Source organism: Amblyomma mixtum, chromosome 8 (genome assembly GCF_055824585.1).
Source record: "Amblyomma mixtum isolate Tamu chromosome 8, ASM5582458v1, whole genome shotgun sequence".
In the NCBI taxonomy this organism is placed as follows: Eukaryota; Metazoa; Arthropoda; class Arachnida; order Ixodida; family Ixodidae; genus Amblyomma; species Amblyomma mixtum.
This window is the reverse complement of record NC_143019.1, coordinates 125,227,293-125,246,861: the sequence shown is the minus strand read 5'-3', so window position 1 is coordinate 125,246,861 and position 19,569 is coordinate 125,227,293. Positions and strand designations below refer to the sequence as shown.

At 44.6% G+C, this 19,569-nt stretch overlaps 1 long non-coding RNA gene across 2 annotated transcripts in view; it reads right to left on the bottom strand.

Annotated features, from left to right (window-relative positions):
- Nucleotides 1–260: 260 nt before the first annotated feature.
- Nucleotides 261–19,569, bottom strand: part of LOC149334226 (uncharacterized) — a 304,354-nt gene continuing 285,045 nt past the window's right edge. Inside the window, exons 1-3 of one of the 2 annotated variants that reach the window (XR_016284732.1) lie at nucleotides 7,857–8,553; nucleotides 4,413–4,565; nucleotides 267–380 (exon numbers count right to left, since the gene is read on the bottom strand). This is a non-coding gene — a long non-coding RNA (uncharacterized LOC149334226). Of the gene's footprint in view, nucleotides 381–4,412; nucleotides 4,566–7,856; nucleotides 8,554–19,569 lie in introns of those variants that run through there. The other variant, XR_016284733.1, reaches the window with a different exon arrangement.

Here is a 19,569-nt window from a genome sequence, read left to right as displayed (position 1 = left end):
AAATAATACAATTCAACTTTTTATGACACAGAAATATTTGCCTAATTTGCTGTTTTCATTGTTTATTTCATCATGCTTGTTTTTCTTTACTATTATTATCATCGTATTGGTGATCATTTTTCAGTATTATGTCTGTTCACGTCATGGTGTTTGTATGACTTAGCGTGCACTCGTTTAGGCCAATTGGCTGTTCAGGCACATTTAAAATAAAATATCTACCTATCTATTTAAGCAGAAGCACAACACCAAGGTACTCACCAACTGTTTGAAGCACTGTGTGCAAGTTCTCGTGCCGACATGAATACAGGTACTTTGGAATGCACACTGTCCAAGTCTTCATCATGCCATGCCACTCCAACTCTCTGGTAGCAATATTTCCACTAAAAAAAAGAGCAATTTTGTTTGACTAGTAATATTAGATTTTACTATATACTAGGTACTTCTCATCATTCTACCCCAGACTAAACCATACCAGTGATCATCATGTTTTGAATTTTGTTGTATATGATCACAAAATGTGGTGTAATTAACATGTTAGAAATTCTGGTGAAAATAAATCTGACAAAGTATTGTTTAAAAAAATCTGGGCACAAGGAAGAAGGAAGCTAGCCAGATAGCCTGGACGAATGTTTTCAGTTTCACGCAAGCATCAGTACGCTTGCACACAAAATGTACAATTTAGTGGGTTTACCCTTCCAGAATGGAATTTCATGCTGCAAACATCCAGCTATGCGAAAAAAAATTTTAACTTCCATTCCAGACAAAGCAAAGAAAATTCCTCTGGTTTTTCTTCACAAGCCTCTGCAAGTATACAATTCAATGAATCTACTCTGCAAGTACACGCACCTACCAGCACGAGACAATGACAAGGAGACAAAACAGGCACTGACTCGGAACTGATTGGTTTTTGGTTTTGGGGGGTTTAACGTCCCAAAGCGACTAAGGCTATGAGAGACGCCGTAGTGAAGGGCTCCGGAAATTTCGACCACCTGGGGTTCTTTAACGTGCACTGACATCGCACAGTACACGGGCCTCTAGAATTTCTCCTCCAAAGAAATTCTAGCCGCCGCGGCCGGGATCGAACCCGCGTCTTTTGGGTCAGCAGCCGAGCACCATAGCCACTGAGCCACCGCGGCGGCTGACTCGGAACTGAAGTTTATGGAAGTAAACAGGGAGTACATAGCCAAACAACACCACAAACCACACAGTTACAGATAAGCTATACCACAACATGAGTAAAAGATCGCCCTTAACTTTCCTCTTATCTAGATAGTCAAACTCGTTGCATATTAACGTGATGGACAGCACACTCACACATTTGTCACCGAGTCATAAGATGTGTCTAGCCTCGATAATTTTCCGGTTAATCTGCTCCGAATGTATCGCCAAAATGAGTGTTGCCAAAAGGAATGGCTAGCAGCCTTCACATTCCTTGCGATGTACAGATAAGTTAGGACCCCTACCAATATCCAAATATCTCTTGTGCTCCCGTAGTCTTACATTCACACACCTTCGAGTTTGACCAACATAAACCCAACCCCAAGATAACAGTATCCGATACACCACATAGATTTTGCAAGGCACATATGCTTTTCCCGGACCAAATTCACAAAATTATTCTTCACAATTTTACAGATTGTAGACAACTTATTAGGGCCAACAGCACCATTTCTGCACCACACCTTCTGACCGCATTTTTCAAATTGTGCGACAATCTACGTATATACAGTAACACAGTCGATCTTTTGGCATCTGGATGGCTGGCCCCGGCCGTATCCTGCCAATCCCTGTGAAGGGGTTTTAGCTTTAACATGCTAAAGGGAAGAATGGCGCAGCATCAAGTAATAAGGACAGCAGGGCAGCAAGCACACGCACAAGTGTCAACCTTGGAGCGGATACAAAATCCAAGAGCCCGTGCTTGACAATCAGCACTGACAGTCAAGAAAATGAGAAAACACTGATTTGAACATTCAAGATTGAATGAGCCCGATCCTTGACTGCCAATGCTGAATGTCAAGCACACGCTCTTGGATTCTGTATCCGCTCCAAGGTTGGCACTAATGCGTGTGTGCTTTCCTGCTGTCCTCGTTACATGATGCTGTGCCATTCTTACCTTTAGCATCTTATACGCTCAGCTTTAACAATTTATCACACACTCTTGTAATAGCATGGTTGGGGAATAATGCTTTCGTAAGCCTTAAAATCTGCTCTTGGAGACCACTTGTCATGCTGTGAAAGCATCACTTCATCAATACCGAGCCTAGCTTAGATGACGTAATGCTATCTTTCACTAGCTTAGAATGGTTCGGCCAGTAGTCAAGTAGCTTCTTGACACTCCTGGGTGAATATCGGCAGCATACATGGCATGTGCAGAACATCAAGGTGAAGCCCAGAAACCGCAGCTCTTTTTGATGGAACATTTCCTCCAAGGAAAACCTAGGACAAAGAAAGGCCTTGCTCCTTAAACAACTTGAGAATATGCACAGGTCCCACACTATCGCAACCTTTTGTAAAAGACCAGAAAATCAGACGCAGTGAAGATTTTCCCCCAGCCCAGCGCAAGTTCTTGGCAATCACTCCATCCACCCTGCTTAAGAGAATATTACTTAGATCAGGGGCATTAAATCGATACATATACTAGACTTTTGAACATATGCCGCACAGCCATACTCCACAAACATGCTCTTCAAATAAAAGGAGATAAGTCCAAAAAAAAAGACTACTATGCACCTGTTCCTAAACACAAGCTCATCATTGTGCTCCGATATACACATTCACAAGCTTTTCAAGAGGTCCTCATACGGGATGGAATAAAATAGTTCTACATCGACACTAACCGCCAGACAATCCGCTAGATTGCCATTCATCAGATACTCAACCACGCTGCTAATTGAGTACAACAAACGGATCTTCAAGATGTGAAGTAGACAGATGCTTTTGCAAATAACCAGACAAAATTTTGAAAGAACCCTTTTCTGAAATTTATCTGAAGAGCATGCTAGTGAATAGCATTTATTTTAAGAGCATGGTTGTAGAGTATTGTAGTGTGGTATGTGTTCAAAAATCTGGTATATGTAGTGGTTCGCAGATGGGCCTTGTGCTAAGAGATATTTTAAGCAGGGTGGATAGAATGATTGTCAAGGACTTGCATGGACTGGGGGAAAAATCTTTGCTATGTTGATGATTTTCTGGTGTTTTACAAAGGTTCTGATAGTTTGGGACATGAACATATTCTCAAGCTGTTTAAGGAGCAAGGCCTTTGTCTTAGGTTTACCTTGGAGCAAATGTCACCACAAAAAGAGCTGCGGTTTTTGGACCTTACCTTGATGATCTGCACACACCATGTGCGCTGGTGATATTCACCCAGGAGTGTTAAGCTGCTACTTGGACACAGGTTGGCTATTCCAAGCTAGTGAAAGATAGCATTGGGCTGTCAAGCCTGGGCTCAGAATTGATGAAGTCATGCTTTCACAGCACGACGACTAGTTTCCAAGAGCACATTTTAGGTTAATGAACGCAGGATTTCCTAACCAGGTTATTGCAAGAGCATACAATAAATTGTTAATGAAGCCGAAAGCTTTTCACGGTGACCGGCGCAATCCGGCCGGGGCCAGCCAGCAAGATGCCAAAAGACCGGTTGTGTTACCGCACGTACATAGATTGTCGCACAAACTGAAAAATGCGGCCAGAAGGTATGATGGAAAAGCGATTTTCTTGGCCCCTAATAAGTTAGTTAAAATATATAAAATTGTGAAGAATAATTCTGTGAATGTTTCTCGAGAAAAGTACACATGTGGTGTGAAATGTATATGTACCTTGTAAAATGAACATGGTATCAGACACTATATCTTGTGGTCGGGTCTATATAGGTGAAACTGGAAGGTGTATCAATGTAAGATTACAGGAGCACAAGAGGGTAAGAGCGGGTTTTGAGAAGGAAAAGCGTGACTCGTTCTCTACTCTCTTTCTCGACGTTTTTGATTAACTTTTCCTCAAAACAGTGCACTTGAGTCGACTTCTGTAGCATTAGGGGTTCTAACTTTTCTGTATATTGCAAGGGATGTGAAGGCTGCTACCCTTTCCTTTTGGCAGCACACATTTTGGCAGTAAATTTAGAGAAGATTAAATGGTAGATTATTGAGGCTAGACACACCTTACGACTCGGTGACTAATGTGCAAGTGTGTTGTCTATCGCACTAACACGCAATGAGTTGGACTATCTCGATCAGGGGAATGTTCAGGGGCATTGACTCATGTTGTCATGTATGCTTATTTGTAATTGTGTGGTTTGTGGTGTTGCTTGGCTTCTTCATGTATTCCCTATTCACTTCAATAAACTTTGGCCGCGACACAGCGCCTGTCTTGTCTCTTGTCTCGTCTTTCGCACTGGTAGATTCACCATGATGTCTCACCTCTGCAGAAATCCAACACGACATTTTCCTCTTCACACTTGAGGTTCAGTACATAATAAGGCCAACGCTAGTCATCCGCAAGAAAAGTTCATGGCTCCATTAACACCGCCTCCTGCTTACAAGACACAGTGCGGCATTCATTGTAGATTCAACCTGCAACACAGAACGCAAAGTTTTAGTTTGAGTGGACTAAACTAGGAAAGAAGCACAAAATATCTACAGCCATACGGCCGAGCTGAAAGAAACAGAGGGTAGCGTAATAGTGAATATACTGATATAGTTTTGTGTAACATCTTCTATTCCTATAAAATGCACACTTTTTTTTTCTTATTCTGACTCCTGGGTACGCTATTTTGTGCACTTATTGCATGGGCCCGAACTAGCAGCTTGCTAAGGGCCCAGATGCTTTTATCACCCTGTTTGTATAACCTTCATCCAAAATGAATAAACTGATACTGATATTGCATGCAAGATATATGCATGATATATTCTGATATTCAACACTGCTACCATTGGCTTAGCCAACTATTTATGCATAACAAAAAATGCAGTATCACATAAATACTGATACAGTACTATTAGTGTTAATATTAGCAGTGCAGGTTCGATTAAAAAAAGGGGCCTAGTGCTACCTGCCATTCCCACAGCAGGCTTGTGACCAATCGCCAGTTTAAAGGAAAAAGGAATGACTGAAAAGGGAGAGAGCCAGTAGGAAGACAGGCATAAAAGGACTTAGGATACAAGCGGTGGCTCAGTGGCTATGGTGCTCGGCTACTGACCCGAAAGACGTGGGTTCAATCCCGGCCGCGGCGGCTGGAATTTCTTTGGAGGAGAAATTCTAGAGGCCCGTGTACTGTGCGATGTCAGTGCACGTTAAAGAACCCCAGGTGGTCGAAATTTCCGGAGCCCTCCACTACGGCGTCTCTCATAGCCTTAGTCGCTCTGGGACGTTAAACCCCATAAACCAACCAAACCAACCAACCAAACAATAGGCAGGCAAAGTTATTTAGACAGCAACCACAAAAGAAACATTAACACCGAAGTAAAGATGTACAAGACCAACCATACCATTGTGCAGAGTGGATAACTTGTTAACCTCATTTATCCCAAAATATATTTTCATATATACTTGTTCTATAAAGTGATTATATTCATTAATAGCATAACTGACCGACTGAAACCAAAACAGGGATGAAGGGCGGTGAATGAGCCCTAGGCGTGATGCTTTTGCCTTCCTAGTGGGACACAGAAGGATCATTCAGTTGAACATCGGGTCTCTGAGATTAATGTTTAGTTTAATATTAGCTGAAAAATAGAAGTAGTAACAACAAAACAAGCCATGTAGCTGAACATTGTTCTATGCACATGAGGAAAAAAAAGCATTATGAATAACCAAGTATGCAATGTCTGTAGCTGCACATTTCTTCACACACGTGTCTAAAACATATGCGCATGATTTTCCACAAGAGAGTGTCTCGTTTAGATGGGGTACCTGCTATGGCAGTAGTACACAATCAGGCTGGAATGAAATGCAAACAGTGCCTATGAACAAGACAAAATATTTCACCTGTGTGATTTCAGCTTGAGTACGCAGCTAGCATGATTCCTGTTTCAGGATAAGAGATCTACCTAATACACAGATATGAACCCTTTCTAAATGTACACCTCATTGCAAAGTAGAAAAGTACTGCACATGTATGGTCGCATTTCGTTCCGGCCTAACTGTAAATGCATAATGTGTGTCCAATGCATATCATTATCAGTCAAGGCTGTCACTTCCAACACCAAGCAGATATGTGAAACCTGTAAGAACTCCTTGAAGGCAAGAGTCTGGAGACAAGCTTCTAGACCCACTCTGAAGGATGTAGATTTGGTATTTAGTGTGGCATATAATTACTTCTGCACTAATAGCGAGCATGTAAGGCCAATACAAGCAGCTTCTGAATTTGGTCGCCTAAAATTTGCTTGGGAGAACGCAAAATAATGCTAAAGTGCAATCTATGGACACAATATTGCATGCTGAATAAGCAACAAGAAAAAAAGAAGGCAATGCTATGGAAGCACATTCAGTCATTCAAGACAAAAATGATGAGGCATGCTGATGCTGCTACTTGAACAATAGAAAAAAGCGACCACTGCTTACTTACAATAAACGCTTTCTCTGAGCAACCAATGAAAGAGAGCTGTAACTCATGAAACCTCACGTCATTCTTTTTACAAAAAAGGAATTTAGTAGGTTGCAATGCAAGAATCCCGGCCATAATAGTATTCTCCTCACACTTAGGTTACACAAGCCAAGGCTTTTAACAGCATGTGTTTTTGCATGTGTTCATTTTGAAGCTTTATGCGGGTGAAGCGACACAAAATATTTACTTCCCCATGAACCTGTGCGTGTAGCATAATCACAGAAAATATTTTTTACACTGGACAGAAATACAACAGCATAGTGGCGTGACTGACAGACAACAGGCTTCAGGGACAGTGCAAGACAATGATCTGAAATCCTACGCAACAGACCTGCGACATTACAATGGCTAAATCCTTGATAGTAGTATTTAACAGCCACCTAAATGCTCGTGTGCAACAGGTGGGAGCGCTTTACTGCGAAGCAACAGTAAACCTTTGCCACTAGTCTAAACAAAAGTGCGCCTCATCGCGACTTCCACTAAACTTTTTTGCTCCCAGTGCGACATCATCTTAACATAAACAATGCATGTCGTCTCTGTTCCGGACTGCCAATCAGCCTCGAGAAGACAAAGATGCTTATAAAAAAAGAACAAAGCAACAAGCTCTCAAACCTCACAGTGAACATAGAAGTAGCAGAATCATGTAACCTAGCCAATAGTTCGAAGCTAAGCAGAAGAAGAAAATATGTTAAGGCCAGGACTGAGGAAACAGAAAATCATGGAGGAAACCTAAAAGCAGCAAGAAGCAATGAGAGTGGAGTTGCCTTGACGTTCATTGTCAATACCTACTGCTCAAAGTAAAGGAAACCAGGGTATAAGAAATACAGCATTTCATATTATGCTTTGAGCAAATGCAGTGAGAATGAAACAGGGTAGAGACTTGTCTTATAACATTTTCACTCTTTACTTTGCACCAGAGGAAAATAAATTTGTGTGCAGTTGACCTACTGCTTGGCACTGTCCTAGAAGGAATGAATCCAGGTCTAGAAAAGTCTACAGAGAGAATACTGATGCTGCATGTGCATTTCTCTCTAGACTCCCTCGTTTATTCCTTCCCTTAGGTTCAGGAGTCCACCGAGAGAAGTGAGACAGTTACTGCCCCAGTTTCTTTCCTCAAAAACCAATTTTCATTTCATTTCTCTGAACTGTCCTGAAATGTGTATAAGTTACCAATTTTTTTAGTGCCCAATTACATACTGTAATTTTTGCAAGGAATATGAGGTTGATGAACAGAAAAAAAAATTGTCTGGAATGGTACCTTTGGTAACTTGGCACCTGGACAAACAGCCGACCCACTGGGCGTCCCCAGGGGCTCTGCTGCGAGGCGTCTCTTGCAACAGTAGCCGGTTGTCCAGATCCAAAGGAACCATGCGAATGATTACCGAAAAGTTTAAGGACAGCAGATGCATGAACACAAAACAGCTTTTCAGCACTGTTGCAGTGGGATGAACGGTTCCAAATCTCTAGACTATACCTGGTAATAAATAAATTATCAGAAGACCATCTCGAGCGCAGATTGATCTCAAATAGAGTTCAGTAAAGCAGAAAGTTGGGCTAGTTGGTACCGATCCATCTAAAAACGGAGCACAGAAAAACACGCAGAACACAGGCAGAAAGGACAGGACAATAACATTCAACACGCACTACCAACATGGACAGCTTGTGCTTAATTGAATCGAAAAGTTTACGCTGACCGACCAATGTTACTTCAAATAGAGACAGAAAGCGCATGCACGTTGTGCTGATGTTACCGTGAACATAACATGCGACGAGACACAGGGTTACAATACAAACAAAAAACCGCTTTCAAAATTTGAGAACAAATTGCTCACCTTCTCACAAGGTTCACCAAACCGGAGACGATGCCGTGTGGCTGCCGCCAGTCACTCGTGATGCCCAGAAACAGCAAAAATGCAATGCCGCTGATTTTCCTTGAGCAATTTTCAGTCGATTAAACTTCGCACTGTTCGCACCGACCACCGTTCACCTCACCAAGCATGTGTGCACGGAGGAAGTAAAATTCATGCGGGCAAGTCAGCCGCGCAAAACACCGAGCACGATGCCATTTGCAAAGCTATGGTGGCTAGCAGAGCTGCACGGGACATTCATAGCCCCATTCGCGTATTCGCGTCCGCAAATGCGCACCACCTTGAAAACATATCAGATGTATTTAATTTTACCGTAGCTTTTTTAGCTGACAACTTGAATGGTTTTACATATTAAAATTTTCTTTTCGTTTCATGAGCGTTGTTACCACAAGAGCGCAGGCCATGCAGCTTGGCCATGACGAGTCGAAGCGCTAGCCAAGCCCGCAGTCGGAACCATGCGCGGAGTTGCGGAGTATGTGTGTGTGGTGTTGAGTGAACAGGTGCTTTAGAACGGTTTTTGTTCTTCCGTGTTCGCTGCGTGCGTCCTGCGCGCTGTATTGTCGTTACGGTGTGTGTATGTGTGCGGCCCTTACGCCGCATTGGAGTGTACGACCGCTTGCTGTCCCATGCGGCATCGATGCATAGTAAAACGACCGTGCAGAATGTGCGTCACAATGACAGTGGCCCTGCACTAAAGAGGAGACGAAGCCGGCGGAAAAGCTGCTCACCCTCGTGGGACTGCAAGAATCTGGCGAGGAACGGTCGACACGCGTTTCGGTGGAGGATTTCGTTTATCAAGCTAAAAAATTCAGCACAGGCCAATAGCACTGATGAGCTGCTGCTGCGTCATGATAAACACCTGTCTAATGTTTATTACAAGCTTGTTGGATGTGAACGTGGCCATGAGTGGTATTCGTCGAACAGCGGCCCTCAGGAGGTGGAACCAGTCGATACCTGAAGACGATTACTGTTTGCCCGCGCCCTGGCGCCTCGCTTCCAACCGCATGCGTTGGCGTTATTTATATCTGATTTTCACACGTAGTGGAACTGTCGCAAACATTACAGCCGCATCTTTCAAACGTGCCGTGTGAAGAGGACCATTTTTCATATTTTTTTTGAGGGAGGGGGTGGGGGGAATGAGCGGCTGCTCAAATGTCATTCTTTATTATTTTGAGCTTATTTTCCATATATGTACCAGGTTGTCCCATTCTTGCCTCTTGGTTGCATGTAAGCAGTGCGTTTATTGGGCATAAATTTTTTGCTGTTGTATTGGCACAGGGTTAATGATTCTCATCGTATTGTGGTGACACATCATTGTATGCACTCCTTGCAGAATGTCTAAGGGGGTAATAAATTACTGAGCAGAGAGTATGCCCTGTGATAAATGCGAGGAACATTACTGATTTACTTCACACTTGGCATGTTCTGTTGTCGTTAGTGGTTATGTATGCCTTGCCTGCTGCTTTCCAGTGTAGGGGTGAGAGGCATGTCAAGCCCCACTTAGCAGCGTTTTTTCATCCACTCTTTACTGGTCAACATGGTAAAATAAACTGAACATAACGCATGCTTGCTGAGACTTAGCTTAGACTACAATTCATTTATTTACTCTCAGCGCCTATCAGCGCCAGGGAGAGGAGTGGGTGGCTAACAAAAATACATGTGTAATAGGCAGATTAGTTAAGGTGATTATACACAGCATACTTGAAGGCGTCGGATGCAGTGATGGACATGACGAAGGCAGAGAAGATGTGACCGTTGGAAACGTAGAAAAGTAGAGATCTGCGTGAGCTTGCACATGACTTAAGGTGAACACTAGCAAAAAATTAAGAAGGTGCAGAGGACTGAGGCCAGAGTTAAAGCTAGTTTAACAAAGAAAAGAACCTCTCGGCGAGCCAAAATGAGCACATGCAAGCAGTTACGTAAACACAGAACATGGAACATAAAACTTTTTGGATAGAAGAGAAGCCAAGGCACATTGCTCATTGTGATGTTGCTTAAAAAGTTGGTGTCTAGTTGTTCACCTTCGTATCCGGTCATTCCACACCTATCAACTGAAATGCCATCACGAAGGAGCATCTCCAATCACTCTAATTGCATGGGAGGTACACATCTCCAGATGTCAGAGGCTTGGTGTCTCATTTTAGTCTAGATAGTTTGGTAGATATAAACATTACCGCATGTAAGAGGCATGTGGTAGCCTTGCAGGGGGTGTATTTTGTAAGTCTTACAGCATGTTGTGCAATGCTGGCATGTTTCATTATTTACATTGCAGTAATATGTTAGCACAGGCGAGAAAGTTTGTAACTGAGCAGAAAAAAACAATATTCATGCCATGTCTTAGCCGCATTCTTAGTACCATATAAAAACATAGTGTGTATAAGGAACCCCTCATTTTTTTGTCAAATTTTTCTTTGTGAGCACTGGTTTTTTGCAAGTTAGGAGGGTTCTACAGTCTTCTGTGGCTGTCGACTGGCCCACATGTTTGTCAAAGCTGCAGAGTTCATGATGGGTCATGTCAGTGCAAGCTTGGATAGGAAATTCATGCTTCCAGAGTACATTCGAGAAAAAACAGCTATTATCTCCTACTCAGGATGAGGGAACAGCACCTACGGTGCACATCCTCCTTGTCACTACAGCAATTATGGCTGCTCACTGCTTTTTGGCAGCGTTTCATTTATCCGCAGGAAGACCAGGCATAAATGGCCGGCTATAGGTACCTAATAAATTGAACATTGCAATGAGCAATATTTTGTTGTGCCTGTGCTTTTGTCATCCGTGAAGGAGTTAGCGTTTTTGATTGATGGTTGTGTAGCAAAGATGTGACTGCTACATTGCACTGCATTCACAAATTTGTTTGCCCATGCTTTTGGCTTTCTCAGTGGTTCGTTTCCTTATCAAACGGCAGATGGAAATTCGGCTTTCACCTTGTGCACTTTCATCATGTTTGTAATGTATTTTCAGCTGGTGTTCAGTTTCAATTTGGAGAAGTTGTCTAACCATTGTCTGTGTCTAAATGTTTTTTTAACTCTTGACCTCATTGCGGTGCATTTCTAAATTATTTATTAATGCATTTATTAATTGTTACCCTGTCATGTGGCTAGCAACATGATGAAAACATTTTTTTATGAAGTCAACGTTCTTCTTTTAAAGTTGTAGCAAAGTAAGACCTTTGTTATTTAATGTTGCTCACAATTTGTAGCAATCCCTCAACGCTGAAGCAACATTATGCGTCACTTGGGTCTAATTTGATTATCACCCCCCACTCGGATCTTCACCTTTGCACACGGGGTTAATATCATTTTCGCCATGCTAGTTTGCGGACATTGTTGAACAAGAGTAAACCACACAGATCGGAAATGGGACATCATGTGGTGCCTAGTCCGGGGGCCAACAGTTACGGCGAGTAATACGTTTCAGAAAATGCATAATACGGCCAACCACCTTCACGAATGTGTTACGGATGGACCCTCCATTTTAGATGCAATAGAGCAAGCGTTTGTTCTGTTATGGAGAGTCGGTACGTAACATTCACGGAATTTTTTTGCAGTGCTTTTTGCAAGATTTTAATGGGCTGATGCATAAGGATGGATGGGTTTCTGAGCTCGGGGCTTGAAGTACAAACACACGTGGGATGGATTAAAGCGCCGCGAGAGATCTAAGTACCTAATATAATCGTTTGGTTTAATTGGTTTATTAGGGTTTAACGTCCAAAAGCGACTCAGGCTATGAGGGACGCCGTAGTGAAGGGCTCCGGAAATTTCGACCTCCTGGGGGTTTGTAACGTGCACAGTAAACGCGCAGCTTACTTCACAGTAACCTGCAGTAATTACACAGTACACGAACCTCTAAAATTTCGCCTTCATCGAAATTCAGCCGCCGCGGCCGGCATCGAACCCGCGCCTTTCGAGCCGGCAGCTGAGCGCCTAATAGAATCATTACCTGTTGTTTCATGTGATAAAACCAACGCCTCAAGGCGCGCCTAAACTATAAACATTTAAAATCTGCTGCTCAAATTCGAGGTTGTCGCACTACAATAAAACAAAGTAATTATCGACAAATCTAAAAAACAGTAATGTTTTACCATATTTACACCGAGTATACGTGCGAAATCAGTGTTTAGCCTGATTTGCTCATGGTTTTGCTTTGCTGGGTCGCCCTTCAAACAATGATATTAGACTTAGGTCAAACGCAAATCAACCTTAAGCTGATCTGATCTGTTCGCGCCCCAGATACAAGTTGATGAACACGGCCAAGTGCAATGAACAGCGTGAGGGTGTGGTGCAGTCTAATACGAACCGCGATCGACTGCGACGATAGCATAGTACTCTCGCGTAGTGGCCACCGAAGCTGACCCGTTCGTGCCGGTGCGGGTTCGAATCGCAGTCGCGGCCATGTTTGTTTTGTTCATTAATTCAATGTCGAGCTGTAGGCTTTAGTGATGGCCCGGCTTTTGCAGCTTTGGCCGTGGAGTAGAGGTTTCACTCTAAAATGCGGGGCACACAAAATCATCAGAGACGATTCTCCAATCTTGTCACTCAAATGCAAGAGCATATCCCTAGCTCCGGTGCTGTGCCGCCATCATATCTGCCTTGTCAAATTGCACCTAGGTTGCATTTTACTGTTGGTCAAGACGGTATTACGGTCTTCACAGATTCCTTGAATTTGTGCTCCTCTTCTGGTGTGGGTGACATTATTTCTAAGTTACTCAAAGAGAAAAAAAAAACGTGTTCCTCTGCTACCTTCAAACTATTTCCCCACATGCTAGAAAGTTATGCACTACCTGTTGATTGGCAAATGTTAACGCAGTGCCAGTTCGTTAATGCTGTCGCAGACATTCTCCACTAAACTACAGCCCCATATCTCTCACTAGCATTTACCTTGCAAATTACTCGAATGCGCAATTTTTTTTTTAACGAGCGAATTTTCTTCCATCCATCTCTTTGTGGACTCCAGCGCAGCACGGCTTTCATCATCATCATCAGCAGCATCATTTTTTTCTAAACAAATACATCAGAACTTGATTAGACCCATAGCCAGCTCGCTTAGGGAAAGACCCAAATACAAGATATTCACAAAAGAAATGGCAGACATTCAAACTACATGTACACAAGGACGTGAGATACAACAATCGCGACATTGCAAATATGTAAAGCGCAAACATGTTCTGAAAAACAAACATATTCTGAAATGTACAAAACCAAACACAAACGCATTTAGTCCGACAGCTATGGACAGACAAGAAACATGTCCAATAAGGCCGAAAATTTATGTTTGAGTTTGATGTCATCGGGAATCTCATTCCATATCTGAGCACCGTTGTACTCTACCATATCCATTTTCATATCCATGCAAGACACAATTACTTCCATTCACACACTTTTTGCTCTTGCAAAACTCAATTTTATAGCAGCGCTACCCCTTTCGGGATGATGATGATGAAAAGCCTTTATTTAATAAAAGAGGTGAGGCTTTCTTAAAGAGCCCCGCAATGGGTGGAGTCCCTATTCCGGGACCCCATTGGTCGAAGCCGCCAGCTTAGCCCTCTTGACCAAAGCCTTTTGGGCCTGAAGGTCCGAGCAGAAGCAACTTCTATAAATTACGGGCAACTGAGCCTTCTTGAAAATGCCCGAATTGAACAAGTTTTGTTTTCCGCTATTGGGAAGGGCGTGGCTCAGGGAGCTCAGATCAGCGCTTTACTTTTCAGTGCCACGCTTCTGTTAAAAATTCACTATACGCTTGCGCTATGCCTAGTAATCGCGACACAAAGACGGAGCAAGCTTCAGCGCCTTTCGGGCCCTGTCCATGCAATACTTTTTTGTAAATAGTATAAATAAATCTTTTACACCCCATCACGAGCGTTTACTGTCTTCACATCGCGGGACGCCTTCACCGCCGATCACGCCTCGCTAAAACCCGCCAAGCGTGACTCTCCTCTGCGATCATGTCCGCACCTAAGCCTCATGCCTCGTGCGGCGTTCCTAGCCGTCGGCTCAGAAGCGCGGTCGTATGACGCCGCCATACCTCGAAATGCCTGTCGGAGGTTGGATATGCGCCTAAGTTATGTGCAGTTATAAGGACGCGGCGGCCGCGTTTCGATGGAGGTGAGGCGCAAAAGGCGCCTGCGTGCTGTTCGGTGTCAGTGAAGGTTAAAGATCCCCAAGTGGCCGATATTACATCGGAGACCTCCACTGCAGCACGGCTTTCTTCTTTTACTCCCTCCTTCATCCCTTCCTTACGGGGCGGTTCGGGTGTCCACCGAGATATGTGGGACAGTTACTGCGTCATTTCCTTTCTTGAAAATAAATTTCGGATTTTCAATTTCAGTGATAAGCAAATGCGTGGTAGCAGGCTTCCACTGGGTGGGCACTTGGGCCCTACCGCGAAGGCAATAGAATAAGGTGGACGCGTGGATCAAATTGGGAAAATGTTGAAAATAATCATATTTTACACAGCATCAGAATTGGTGTCTGTAGCTACATCCAAAACATAGTTCCCCCGAAACACGACAGAAGTGAGATTAAAAAATCATTTTTTTTTTTACTGTAGGGAGGAACAACGTTTTTCTTTCCGCGTCCTAAAGCTAAAGAAATCGTCCTGCCTGTAAATATTGCCACGCGCCTAACGCGCCGCGCGGCCTCCGCGCTGAGTCGAAGACGACGACGAGGCGGCGGTGGGCTCTCGAGGCGCGCTTGTTCTGTTCGGTGTCCTGGAACCTGGCGCTGTAATTAAAAGAAGGCTCCCAGTCTTGGCTTCTTCCCGACGCCTATCTCCACGGCCTCTCTGGTCGTGACACTGGTGGAGGTGCGGGGTAACTCCAAGGTGGCCGGAAGTTGGTTCATCATGGCAGGCAAGGAGGACTTCATCCCGTAGATCAGACGGTATGACGAGCAGGTAAGTTGTCGGACTTGAGGCAGAGTTCTTTTTATAAAGCAATCCTCTCCGCAGGCAGAACGACGACAGTTCACGAGCGAGGTATCGTGGTATTTCAGGCCACCCACCTTCGAGATGATTGATGAGCAGACGCACCTCGCAGTCGGCACGCTGTCTGGAAACGAGCTCAGACGTGCTGACCGCTCCAAGGAAGCTATCATCGTCGGTGGTGTCTTGTGGGGGAGGTTCGACGGGAGCGCGGGACAAGCTGTCAGCGTCGGTGTGTTTCCGGCCTGACTTGTAGGTGACGGTGAAATCGAATTCCTGCAGGCGTAATGCCCAACGTGCTAGGCGGCCGCAAGGGTCCTTTAAATTTTTCAGCCAGCACAGCGAGTGCTGGTCGGTGACGATACGAAACGGTCTGCCATACAGGTATGGGCGGAACTTAGCGGCGGCCCAGACTACCGCTAAACATTCTTTTTCCGTGGTAGAGTAGTTCAACTCAGCGCGCGACAGTGCGCGGCTGGCGTAGGCAATTACTTTGTCGACACCGCTTTGCCGCTGAACTAGAACGACGCCAAGGCCGACGTTGCTCGCATCCGTGTGCACCTCTGTGTCGGCATCTTCGTCGAAATGTGCCAAGATGGGCGGTGATTGGAGTCGGCGTCTTAACTCGTCGAAGGCAGCCTGCTGTTCGTTGCCCCAGGAAAATGACGTGTCATCACGGGTTAGGAGCGTCAGAGGGCTGGCGAGCTGGGCGAAATTTCTAATGAAGCGGCGATAATAGGAGCACAGGCCCAGAAAGCGTCGGACTGCTTTTTTGTGGACGGGGACCGGAAAGGCAGAAACGGCAGCAAGCTTCTCTGGGTCAGCTCGGATTCCGTCAGCACTAATGACGTGCCCGAGGAACTTCAATTCGGTGAACCCAAAGTGGCATTTTTCTGGTCTGAGGGAGAGGTTGGCGGATCGAACGGCTTCGAGGACAGTCCTGAGACGGTGCAGATGTTCCGTGAACGTTGCGGAAAAAATGATGACATCATCAAGATAAACAAGGCAGGTCTGCCACTTCAAACCTGTTAGAACGGTGTCCATCATTCTTTGGAACGTGGCAGGAGCACAGCAGAGCCCGAATGGGAGGACGCGAAATTCATACAGCCCGTCCGGTGTGATGAAGGCGGTTTTCTCACGGTCCCTCTCGTCAACTTCTATCTGCCAATAAGCACTTCTGAGGTCAACCGAAGAGAAGTACTTGGCTTGACGAAGTCGGTCGAGGGAGTCGTCGATACGCGGGAGCGGATACACGTCTTTCTTGGTCACACTGTTCAGCTTCCTGTAGTCGACACAGAATCGTAGTGTCCCGTCCTTCTTTTTCACGAGCACGACAGGAGACGACCGCGGACTGCCCCCCTCACGGACCTCACCCCTATTTTTCTTCTTCTTTTTTTGCTCCTCCTCCTCTCTCTGTACATATCCCATTCCACATCGAGACGATGTTTGCTTTCGCGGGGGGGGGGGGGGGGGGGAGGGGGGGAATAATGCCACGCGCCTAACGCGCCGCGCGGCCTCCGCGCTGAGTCGAAGACGACGACGAGGCGGCGGTGCGCTCTCGAGGCGCGCTTGTTCTGTTCGGTGTCCTGGACCCTGGCGCTGTAATTAAAAGAAGGCTCCCAGTCTTGGCTTCTTCCCGGCGCCTATCTCCTCGGCCTCTCTGGTCGTGACAATATGTTTACCAGGCTAAAAATATGAATAATACATATGCGCTCCCAAAGTTAACCAATAAAAAAAAAATCCTGTTCTCCTCGTGTCAACAGTTTCTTGAACTGTGTTTGATCGGTTCAGAATTGGAAACCTATATCCCAAAAGAGCCGTGAAAGTTTGCGCACCTGCAGACTACAACCACTTCCTAAAAACGAGGTGCGGCCAGTACTTTTTTTTTTCACAACGGTGGCTTCAATTTCTCATATTCTGCCCCCCCCCCCCCCCCCTCAATAATTTGAGAAAGCTTTGTGCAATAGTAATTTCTCCACATCATTTTTTTCGGAAATGCATGCGAATATTCTAGAGCTCAATGCGATGAAGTTTAAGCGCGGAGCTACATGTATATTTTTACATCGTAATGCTCCGCTAGAGCCCAATTTAAACGAGCTCGTTATTAACGGTACTGCGCTAAATTTAGAGTTGCTGGAGATCCAGTACTCTCAAGAAGTTGACAACTGAGTCCTTAATTACAGTCTGCAGTTTTTACCTACTCTGAGCAACGCTCCTCGAAAGAAGTAGTTCGCTAATTGTTTCCACCGTGTGTTGGCCTCTTTGAAAGTGTCGCCATTCTTGGAGCCACATCAGCATAGTTCTTTGCCACCCCATACGTCTGCTTTATTCAAGGAGGCGACATCTTTCCTCATGCCCTGCGCGTCTCGCCGTAAGCGGCAGTTTTATGTACTCGCCTTCTGCGCCAAACGTTCATTGCCGCCCAGTCATGCTTCGCTGGTACGCCCAACGAAGGAAAGTATAGCGCCGCCTTTCATTGACTTTGATGAAACTTTAATAAGGCCTAATACCACACCTCTTACATGTCAGGTGTGGCTCGAAAACTGAGCTTATCGCTCGCTTAATTGCAAAGCTGCCTCCAGTTCTCGGTTTCATGTAGCTAGAATGGCCTCTAATACCACTAAGGATTTCTTTTCCTTGACTGCGAGGACTTGTTTTGACGGAAAGTGTCGTCTACAAGAAGGAAGCACAATAAGCAGTTGCATTTTCCACATCAGTTGTTAATCACAGAAACTGGCCATGCAGAAAAGATATCTATAAGGAGCCATTAAAAGTGCGAACACTATCACAATAAGGCGATAACACTCTTAGCGTTGTCATCCTTTCTCCATCTGTTCTTGTTGATTTCACCTACCATGTCATTAACTCCCAAAGCTGGTCCTTTTGAGTCTTCAGTATATTCACCCCACTATTCTCAATTGGCCATTTTTCTTGGTCAGTGCAAAGGTTGTAGGCACCACTTTCGTTTAAACTTATTTCAGGAAAAAGCCTATTATGCCGCATATTTCTCTTGTTCGGGAGGCGAGTCGATGTATAACGAGTACTGCACACTCCAGTCTTCTCCGGCGGTACCCTGTCGCGTAACAAGATTCCTTCATTCAGTGCGGCATCTTCTTCAGGCCAGTAAGTGTAATTTAAGCAACAAGAAAACCCGTGTTCCCTCTTTTCTTTACAGGGAAAAGGGAGAGCACACGCGCTTAACGAAGTGGAAGGATCTGTACAGAGTTTTTCGGAGGAAGCAAGGATACGCCCTCTCTGGCGCTCAGACAGGCACCAATTTGTTGCAGTAGGAACACCGGATGCGGCACGGCTTAGATCACTGATCCTTGCACAGTGTGGGCGAAAAGGATATATGTGAGAATAAAAGTACAAGTAAATGCTAACATCATTGAGAAGCTAACAGACATCCTGCTTTCGCGAAAACCAATAATTCATTGCGGTAGGATTGGTACCGGTGTGTGTAGAAGTTGTTTTTAGGTTGTTTTGTTTCTGAGTGGGCAGGGTGTTAGTACTTAGATTTTGCCCGTACTCAAACGTCCTTCCTTGTTGCGCGTTTTATTTTGCATCGTCGGCAGCAGCCGAAGTTTTATCAGTGCAATGATGGTTGTTTTCTTTGCATGCTGGTTTCCGTGCCTCTTTAGTAACCTGGAAAGCCACAAACCTTCCCGCCAACTCTTACACTTATTTTCCGAAGCTGACTACATTACAACATTTTCGCACCCCTAAAAGAAATTTTAATTAAATTATACTACCAACAATGTAACGTAAAACATAGGTGCACAGTGTCAGCGAAAAGAATTCCACCCCCTTGATCATTTATCGCTCTCGTTGTTGAAGGGTGTAGCCTAGATCTATGTGAAAGTTGATATATTATAGCTCTAGTTGTTCATCAGTGTAGCCGAGATATATGTAAAAGCGAAATTGGTGAAATACAAACAATGTTTTCTAGCCTAATCCAATAACAGATAAGTCAAGATTTAGGTAAACAAGCGCATGGGACAATTGAAATAAGAGGAAATGAGGTCTGACGATCATTTTATTTCAATAGCGCAGAGGCATCTTGGCCTAATAGCGCAGTTACCAACGTGTTTTCAGCCTACACGTGCTGCGTTCATAGGCACCGTCTTCCAAGAATTTCACCGCAGCGAAGCCGAACACCATGCATAGTGTAGGCTTGAACCCAAC